Genomic DNA, 10,462 nt, shown 5'->3' with positions numbered 1-10,462 from the left:
AAAAAAAAAAAAAAAAAAAAAAAAAAAAAAAGAAAGTTTACAAATCTGTGTTGGGTCACATTCAAAGACATCTTGGGCCACACTGGAAGAAGTGTTCTAAGACACACATAAAATACACTAACGATAGCTGATGAGCTAAAAAACAAAACAAAAAAAATTGCAAAAAAATCTCATGTGTCAAGTGTAGTACTAAAAAGACAAATTTGGGGCCGGGCGCCGTGGCCTGTAATCCTAGCTACTCAGGACACTGAGGCAGAGAACTACTTGAATCCGGGAGGCGGAGGTTGCAGTGAGCCGAGATCATGCCACTGAACTTCAGCCTGGACAACGGAGCAAGACTCTGTCTCAAAAAAAAAAAAGACAAATTTGTATAACTTCCTAGTTTTCTATTACCTTTTCCTTTACAGATGTCACTTTCTAAATTTTAACAATTATTCACTCAGCATTTATAGAAATTCTACTGTCATAGGGATTAATTACATTGACTCAGGAGTCCAATGACCTTAATTCAAATCCTGTACCCACCTACTCCTAGTATGATATTGGGCAAATTGTTCAATCTTTCATCTATAAAATGGAGATAGTACTTTCAATTTCATAGATTTTTGTGAAAATACATGAGATTTTACATACAGTAATAATTTTTTTTTTTTTTTTTTTGAGATGGAGTCTTGCTCTGTCGCCCAGGCTGGAGTGCAGTGGCGCCATCTCAGCTCACTGCAACCTCTGCCTTCTGGGTTCATGCCATTCTCCTGCCTCAGCCTCCCTAGTAGCTGGGACTACAGGCGCCTGGCACGACACCGGCTAATTTTTTATGTATTTTTAGTAGAGACGGGGTTTCACCATGTTAGCCAGGATGGTCTCGATCTCCTGACCTTGTGATCCACCCACCTCGGCCCCCCAGAGTGCTGGGATTACAGGTGTGAGCCACCGCACCTGGCCATAAGCTTTTAGAATAACCCCTGGCACAGAAAAAAAAGTGCAGAACATGTTGGTAGTCATAGTAGCGCCTTTTTTTTTTTTTTTTTTTTTTTTTTTGAGACAGAGTCTCACACTGTCGCCCAGGCTAGGGTGCAGTGGCACAATCTCGGCTCACTGCAAGCTCTGCCTCCCACGTTCACGCCATTCTCCTGCCTCAGCCTCCCGAGTAGCTGGGTCTATAGGCGCCCACCACCACACCCAGTTAATTTTTTGTATTTATAGTAGAGACAGGGTTTCCCCATGTAAGCCAGGATGGTCTTGACCTCCTGACCTCATGATCCACCTGCCTCGGCCTCCCAAAGTGCTGGGATTACAGGCATGAGCCACCACGCCCGGCCAGCAGTGACTATTTTTAAATTAAAAAAAAAAAAAAAATGTATCATTATGCCACACTGAGGATATGAAGAAAAGTAAGATGCATTCTTTCCTTTATAGGAGTTGGACACTACAGTAGATTCTGGAGCCTTGTTTCTAGGAACAAATAATGTAAAAGTTCCAAAGGCTGCTATTTGGCACTATATACAATTTGTTTATTAAGAAACTGTACAATCATATATACAAATCACGAGATGACCTTTGACACCAAGAACAGCACTGCTCAACAGAATTTTCTAAGATAATGAAAATGTTCATATTCTGGACTGTCCAGTATGGTAGCCACTAGCCACAAGTGACAGTTGAACACTTAAAATGTGGCCAGTGTGACTAAGGAACTAAAATTTCAATTTTATTTTATTGTTATTAATTTTTTTTTTCTTTTGACACAAAGTCTTACTCTGTTGCCCAGGCTGGAGTGCAGTAGCATGATCTCAGCTCACTGCAACCTCCACCTCGGGGGCTCAAGCGATTCTCCTTGCATCATGCCTCAGCCTCCCAAGTACCTGAGATTAGAGGCATGTGCCACCTGCCCAGGTAATTTTCATAATTTTTGTAGAGATGGGATTTCACCATGCTGGCAAGGCTGGTCTCGAAACCTTGGCCTCAAGCAATCCACCCGCCTCAGCCTCCCAAAGTGTGGAATTACAGGCGTGAGCCACTGCGCCCAGCTGTAATTAATTTAAATAGCTACATGTGACTAGTAGCTGTCATACTGAACAGTACAACTCTAGAGTATGTACAATGATTGAGAGATAAAAGATTTCTTAAGTTCTAAGAGGCCTGGCTGTGTCCCTACTGATGTGACCTTGAACAAGTCCCCTAACTGCTCTCAAGCTCAATTTCTTCATCTGTAAAATGATTGTATAGGATAGATTATGACTGTCTCTTACTCTTTGTATAAGAAAATTATTTGTTACTGTATTTCTGCTTACATGCTCTTTCTCTATTAAAAATATTGCCTGATGAGAGGGAATAATGTATGACTCTTAGACAAGGAAACCAAACATACTTCCTGTAAGTTTTCAGAGTCTCAAATCCAAAATATTAAACAATTATATATTCTTGTTCTCTCTCTTTTGTGCTCTCTGAGCATTTCATTTATTCTTTTAAATTGATATTTGTCACTCTCCATTATAGTTAGTTTGGTCTAGTATCTGTCTAACTTCCCCCAGTAGATTGTGAGTTTTCGGGGACATATATTTTGTTTAATGCTGGAACTGAGTAACAAAAAAATGAATAAATTGAGCTTTTGTGTCTTATCCAATTATATATTAAACAGGTCTGAAGAGGTATCTCTTCCCAAGCACATTCCATAAAAGCACAAAGCTAACCATGCCTTCAAAACAGAAGTGTTTTATTTCATTTTTATTCATCCTTCTTGCTGAGGATGTTTAGAAACTGCAAACAGATTAAAAGACAAAACTTTTAAACTCCTTTAATAGTTTTGTACATTTAAATTTGGAAATTTGGAAAAATTTATTTTTTCTCTTTTCTTTTTTTTTTTTGAGATAGAGTCTCGCTCTGCTGCCTAGGCTGGAGTGTAGTGGTGCAATCATGGCTCACTGCAACCTCCGCCTCCTGGGTTCAAGCGATTCTCCTGCCTCAGCCTCCTGAGTAGCTGGGATTACAGGCGCGTGCCACCATGCTCAGCTAATTTTTGTATTTATTTAGTAGAGACAGGGTTTCACCATGTTGGCCACGCTGGAAGAATTTCTTTTGATAGTTTGTAAAGTCAAAAGTATTTTAGGTATTCAAATAAAAACCCAACCTTAGTAACTTAATCCTAAAATTTACCCTTTTTAGCAATATACTTACAGATATGCAATATATATTAAATTGTTTTAGAAATAGTTATTGTACTATGCTAACTAATTTCATAATAATGATAAAAAACTATCATGATTACAATGCTATTTTTCCTTTGTAACAAAGAAGTACAAGTTACCACTGGAAATCTTTACTTTCTTCCTTGAAATGCCAGAAATTCTTCTGTAAAATAAACACCTCTTGTCAAGACTCTCTGGAACTAGTATAATTACCAGAGGCAATCCTTGTGTAAGATCAAAGAAGCAAAACAATAATAGGCAACGTGTGACCTCTACCATGTCACCAGAGACCAATTTTTCAACAGGGAGAACAGTCAATAATCCAGAACAGAAAACATTAAATAACAAGAAATGCTTCCAATGTGTGGCTCACCACATCTTTCAACGCTGTCACATTCAGAGTTCATAGTCTCTATGGTTTCTGAAAACAAACTTCTGGGGATTTATCACAACAATCATTAAAATCTGCATAAAACACCAGAGGCAAAAAACAACTTGCCAATTTCCCAAATGCAGAGTAGAATTTCAAAAGATACTACAATAATTTTCTAAATTTCATCTGATGCTTTAAATAGTGGGAAGGACACAGATAACTAAATATTTTCCACCTAACACTCAACTAATTTCTCTTATTTACCCAGCCCCATTTAATTATCCCAAAGAAGTTGTTTGCAAAGTTGGCTATGAACATTAGCCAGATAAATATAATTAGTAATAATAACATATTAAATACTTCTCCGGGTTTTTTTTGGCTTTGTTTTGTTTTTGATAATGGTGGGTCACTAAACCCAGAAAGAGGGTCTCTTGTGTAATATATTTGAGTGACTAGGCATTACAAGGGTACAAAGAGGGGTAAATAAATTCCCAAAGTAATTACAGTAAAACAGAAGTACGTTTAAAACTGACTTCTAAAAAGTACTGCAAATCAAATTGTGCCTTAGAATCGGCAAAACTTGATGGTTTTTCTTAAATACTATTGCCAAATAGCTGCCTTTTTTCAAAATCAGATGTGAATTAGGGGCTGAACAAATGTATTTGAATTATTCAACCTGCAAAGCACACATTCTGCTGATAATTCAGAGAGTAAGTAATAAAAGAGGGAGACTTTGCTTGAAAGAAAAAGCACTGTAAATTCAAAGCAACCATGAACATTCTGTTTTTTTTTTTCTTAAACATTCTATTCTTTTATGATTTCTTGCTACCTCCATCTTTCCACTCTGTCATCTGCTCCTGTCTTTCCATCTTCTTAGCTTATTAACATTGCTAATCGTATTTGTCAGTTTTGCCACAATTTTAAGGTTACTTAAACAGCTGTGGGTTTTCTCTAGGCAATTATCAGTCACTATACTTAGGTTTCTAAATTAGTTGTTGAAAGGTGCTTTAACCTTGAGAAAATAGAAAAAGAGCAGACTACGTGCTAAGCCTCACATTTATGTATATGTTTCTTTAACACAAGTGATTATCAAAAATTCAAAAGAAGTCACACACAATTAGTAGATATCGTAAATTTATAAATTAGCAAGGCCTATTATATTCCTTATCATTTTATCTTTCTTTCCTTATTATATACATTGTAATATATGCTTTCTCTATATATATGTGTATAGATTGGAATATAAAAGATAGTATATAAACTGGAATATCAAAATACTGCCAAATTCCTCTAACAGTCTCCTTTCACAACCTGTCAGGTGGCTAATACCTTTCAAAGGTATCCACAATCATATAAGCGGTCTCTTGAGGTCATGGGTTGTGGTAAAGAGAGCTTTTACAACATGCAGATTTTTCCCTTCTCCATTTCCCTTCAAAGAGAAAACTCCTTATTGTATTGCTTTTCTTATTCTCTATTCGTGACTCTGACACTGATTTTCTTCTTGACCACATTCAGGAAGAAACACAAGGTTGAAGGTTATTTGTCAACTGACAGCCTCTTCTATCAACTATCGACAACTAAATAAAAAATTTGAATTCCGGAAACATACTTCATGTGCCACCCATTTTCCTCATAAGTTAAAATAAATTCAAAGATTACTTTTTAGAGTTAACAAGTTTTAGTGTTTTTAAAGGTTTAATAATAATACCTTGTCTGCAGATTAGGCCAAAAGCTTGTAGAATGAGTTTTAAATTAATATAGGTTCCTGGATTACCTCTCCCCCCTCCACCCTCCCTCACTCCCCACCCGCTACCACTTTCTGCTCCAAGGAAAGAACAAGGTGATATTTCAACGGGGCAAAATTCTTCCTGAGAGAGAAACACTAAAATGATAAACATTTTGAAAAGCAAAGTACACTTCAAACTCCAATTGTTCTTTCAGACCTATATTGACTCTTATAGACATTGCCAACATTTGGTAAGGATTATCCTTCCATTAGACAAAAGCGAGCATTCCTTAGATAAATCAGGAGTTTTTGCCATGAGACTCATAAAACCTTTTCACAACACAGATTTTCAAGAGAATCCTTTAAGGTTTAGGAGGCTGCTCCTTTTACTAAGTAACAAAATACACCCCATGGTGTCTCACTGACCCCACTCAGCTGTCCTTTGACCTCCTCAATTGTTGCAGCCTAACTCCAGGGTCCACAGAATGTGCCTCCCATATCAAAAAGGCTAATGTTGCTTCCTCCTAGCACCTGGTGAAACAAAATGCAACAGTTCTCTTTCTTCTGCCTCCTCCGCTCCCTCTCTGACCATTTTCCAGATGTTCCAGGCCCAAATGTTAAGCCCATCCTGGGTTTCAGTATCTGCGTGGTCACCATGAAGGAACAAACAGGGACCAGGCTGAAGTGGCAATGACCCTCTTGTTCTTTTTGGCCTCAAAAGGATACAACGTGTTATAAAAGAGGAAAAGATCTTTGGCCTCTCTTGGAAATGCCAGGCTATTTAAGCAAATTGTAACTTCCAAAAGGAGAGAAACAGTCTTAGGATATATATGCCCCTTCTGACAGATAGGAGTTACCTAAACAGTAGCCTTAAATTCTCAGTTCTAAGCAAGCATCTGATTTTCTTTGCTGGGGGGTGGGGAACATCACCTTTTTCCTTTTCTAAATTAAAAGCCTCCTAAAATAGAAAAAAAAAAAAACCTTTATAAAATCTTTAGAACATACATCTCAGGATAGTGTTACATAAGACGAATATGTGCAGTCAGTAGGGATAATCTGGGTATTTCTGCAGAAGCCTATAATCTAGAAATCTCATTTATTAGACAATTTGAAGGACAAAATCATAATCAACAAAAGGGAATAAAGAACTGAATTCTTATTGTCTTAATTTAGGTATATAGGAAATACAGAGGCTGTTGGAGAGAAAGAACTCACTGCAGAAGCTTTCTGGCATGGGATAAGGGGACGGGGGAGGGGAGAGGAAAGCAAGGAAGGAGAGGAGCTCTTACTTACTTTAAGGAGCAAACATAGTAGTTTTACTTAAATTTTAAATACAACTTCCTAAAACAATTTGATCTTGAACAATTGGGGAGGGGCATATATAATTGTACAATACCTTGGTTTATTTAATAACATTTTTGAATCACAGTCATGATTAAGTTGGGCAGTCAACACTTCAGGGAGTCTGTTGCCTAGATTTTAACTTGTTTAAAGCTTTTTGTGCACCTGCAAAAACATAAAAAATAAAAAAATACATATAAAGACATGAGTTAATTTCCAAATACATATTATATAATAATCTAAATATTTATAATTCTCTGAAAGTCACACTTAGAAATTATCAAAGTCTTACACTTTACAACTCCATATACATTATAATGAGCAAATATACAGATACTCCACCTTTCCCAATAGTGTCAAAATAATGACTCCTAATTATAATATATACTCAAGGATAATTTCCGTTGTTCTTATGATTTCCCCCACTAAAAGTAAGTTGAATAAGTCTGTCAAGTCTGCATTTGTGGCAGATGTTACCATAATATCAAAAGCCAACAGATGACCTTTAGGAATGAAATTAGTGGAAGGTAATTTTCTTACCTAAGGAATTTAAGAGTAATAATCTCTGATACCCAGGCCAAATTTATCTACTCAAAGAACTATCAAAAATGTAAAACATAATTAATATTGATTGAATAATTTCCAATAAGCCTGCAAAAAGAAAAAGAGCTATTGTTTCCTACCCTTCTGAGTAGCGTATTCCTAGAAGATATTAAACTAAATAATTATAATTGCATATAATTGGTTGAAAATTATAGTACGCATATTTATCTCTCCTCTAAATAGATTATGGTCAATATATACTACATGGGAAAATAGGAAATATATACATGGTCAATATAAACTACATGGGAAAATAGGAAATATAGCTGTAAAACATAAAGTGAAATGAAAGCTACCTGTCATTGATTTTTATAGATGACACAGAAGCATTTCTAGTCCTTTGTTATTGTGTTTAAAAAGAAAACAAAAGAGGATTTTCCTAAGAAACTAACTTCTTTCTTGAATATTTATATGAACTAAATATGAATATTTATATAACTAAAATATTTGAAGTAAAATTAACTTATGTTGTCCAAAAATGTTTTTTTCATTTTACTTTTCTCTTATGCCAACTTGAAAGAAAGAAAAAAAATTTTAGATTTTTTGAATAAAAGTATTTATCTTACCTCTTACTGTCAGAAGAAGGTCTTCAGGCAAAATAATTAAAAATGGAAGGTCTAGTTTTTCAAACTCACATATATCCCACCCACCCACACATAAATAGACATCTTTTCCTAAGTCAGCAGGAGCCTTGCTACCTACATCCAAACCCAAGATTACCCCATATGGTCAACAAGGTCAAACTGCATTACTGCCAATGAAACCATATTACTCCACAAGGACCCTAATGATTTAAAAAAAAAAAAAAAAAAAAGTCAGTAATCTAATTCCAATAGCTTCAGAGTCTAAAATTGCTAATTTTTGGCCACGTGCTGCACACTTCACCTGTTAGTAATGACATTTTTGTATTTTCTTCTAATTACACTCAAAGCTAAGACCTTTGGCCCTGGGCCACAGACCTCTATTCAGGCTGCACACATTCTCTTAAACGACCTGATCCTTTGTTGTCACTCTTACTCTTTCATCTATTATTTACACCCATAGAGAAGGAAGATACTCAACCATTTGTATAGCTTAAAGCTTCTAATCATCTTAATTTCTTTGCCTTTCAACCTATGGTCTTTTTCATAGACAAATGCCAAGAAGTTTGACAAAATCATTTTTTTTTTTTTTTTTTGCAATCATATTGCCCCCTCTTCTCCTTTCTTACTCCCTGGCCAACCTCCTTCCTGTTCCTTGTCTCTCACAGGAGGGACTTTGTATTAGCCAGGATTTACAAATTTTGACCTTCACCAACAAAATGTATTTCTAAATACAATATAAATCTCCAACTTGTTCTGACAGATCAATAACAATTATATTTCTTTTTTTGACCAAAGAACCCGTTAAGTTGAAGTTTACTGAAAATAACTTAAAATCTGTCCCCAGCCTCCCAAAAGCCTGAGCACAGAATTTTCAGAATTCCTCTACGAAAGTGCCAAAAAGCATTTAGTAAACAATATTAGTTATGTGGCCAAAACTTTTCATTTTAATGCCTGTGCTTGGTCACTTGTTTACAAAAAGAAAATTTAGAAAAAAAGAGGAAGGAAAGAAAAAAGAGAAAATAAAACAAAAATTTTAAGCTTAGATTTCTAATTTAATCTTTAAAACACTGAAAAGACTACTAATTCTCCAAACAGCAAAATCCTCACATAATATATTCTGTATCATTATGATTATTTCCCAACACTTTACCAAGGTTAAAAAATATATATTCAAACACATTTTGCAAATCCAAAGCATGGAATTGTTTACCATGATGCAGATGTCTCCCTCAGATCACGAAAGCCAAAAGATTCTGATTTCCAAGATGTTTATAAAATGACATCTGATCCATCTTTGCTCTCTTCCTCTATTGCTCAGCTTACTTTTGATTTCTAACAGTGTTTCCTTGTTGTCTGTCCCCTCTGCAGACCCTGAAACCCCTTGACTTTTCTTATTTTCACCATTTGCTTCAACCAGCAGTTCACTGGAGACCCATCCATCTTGTAATGCCTAAAGTGACAGATGCTCTCAGGAACGACCACACTGCTGAGTGAACAAAAGATAACATCACCTCCAGGAACTCCAGAGAGAAATACAACTGCAAGCTTAAGACGGGGGCTGACTTGACAGACACTGGACCATAAACCTCTTCTAAGCAAAAAAGAAAACAATTGCCACACACACACAAAAAATCTGACACAATCAAAGGCAGAAAAGAGTGATTATTTGTGGATTGCCTTTTCACTCTGTAACTCACTTTTCCCCACCCAGTGCTTTTATATTGGGGCAATTCACTCACCAATAGGCAAGAGGAGTTCTTGTGTGTGTTTGAGGGTGGGGGCGGGCAGGGGAGCCTTTCTCAAGTATCTTCTTTTATTCATCAATATTCAAAGTGAAATTCATTCACAAGTGTTTCAGGAGATCTAAGTCTGCCACACAGCATTCTTAAGCCTGACTATCTTGTTTGCATATAGCAATATCTGGACTCAGAAATGCTGACTCAGTTCTACTGCGTGACAGGCACATGCATGCTTTGCAAATTAAAAACACATTAGAAATTAAAAAGCAACCTGTGACAATGTCAACAATATGTGCAGCACATTTGAAAAAGCTCACCATTCATTCATCAGACAATCTCCAACTTGGGTTAAAAAGACATTTTACAAGAGGATTCTGGGAAGGGCTGCAGAGCTCTTTTCTAACAAAGGAAAGGTCATATTAACATCTCCCAGCAACAAACTAATGACAGGGAAGCTGTAGATACAGGAGACTCTGCTTGATGCCATCTAGGTTCTAGGACTTTCCTTGTGGCTGTTATTTAAAACATCTTATTTAAAACCATCAGACAGCAATAGGAAGTAAATAGAACTCTAACATTCAGATAAATTCAGTGAAGGGAAAATTTCAAAGAACATAAAAACAAAAACTAACCTGGAGGTCAATTAAGAACATCATGTGGTCAATGCCAATTATGGAGATTAACAACCCGTTTTTATAATAGATATCGAGCAACACAGGAAAACCTCTGTTGGAGCTAAATACATTATTTTTCTCAAAAAGGGAAAATGATACAAATATTTATGTTACATCTAAAATAAAAAGCCAAAATGCTTAAGAAAATTTCCATCAACAGTATTTCTAAGAAGAAATCTAAATACAGCATTTCTTTAATAAAAATATTTTTTCTCTAAAATTTTTGTACACAAAGCC

At 35.9% G+C, this 10,462-nt stretch overlaps 1 protein-coding gene across 1 annotated transcript in view; it reads right to left on the bottom strand.

The window, feature by feature from the left end:
- Positions 1–9,288, bottom strand: part of GREB1L (GREB1 like retinoic acid receptor coactivator) — a 159,818-nt gene extending 150,530 nt beyond the window's left edge. The window contains exons 1-2 of the mRNA XM_025365255.1: positions 9,023–9,288; positions 6,681–6,790 (exon numbers count right to left, since the gene is read on the bottom strand). The gene's annotated coding sequence lies outside the window, so the exon portion shown is untranslated. The remainder of the gene's footprint in view (positions 1–6,680; positions 6,791–9,022) is intronic.
- Between the last annotated feature and the right edge of the window lie 1,174 nt (positions 9,289–10,462).

This window comes from Theropithecus gelada, chromosome 18 (genome assembly GCF_003255815.1).
Source record: "Theropithecus gelada isolate Dixy chromosome 18, Tgel_1.0, whole genome shotgun sequence".
In the NCBI taxonomy this organism is placed as follows: domain Eukaryota; kingdom Metazoa; phylum Chordata; class Mammalia; order Primates; family Cercopithecidae; genus Theropithecus; species Theropithecus gelada.
Note: the sequence above shows the minus strand (reverse complement) of the source record. Positions and strands in the feature narration are given on the sequence as shown.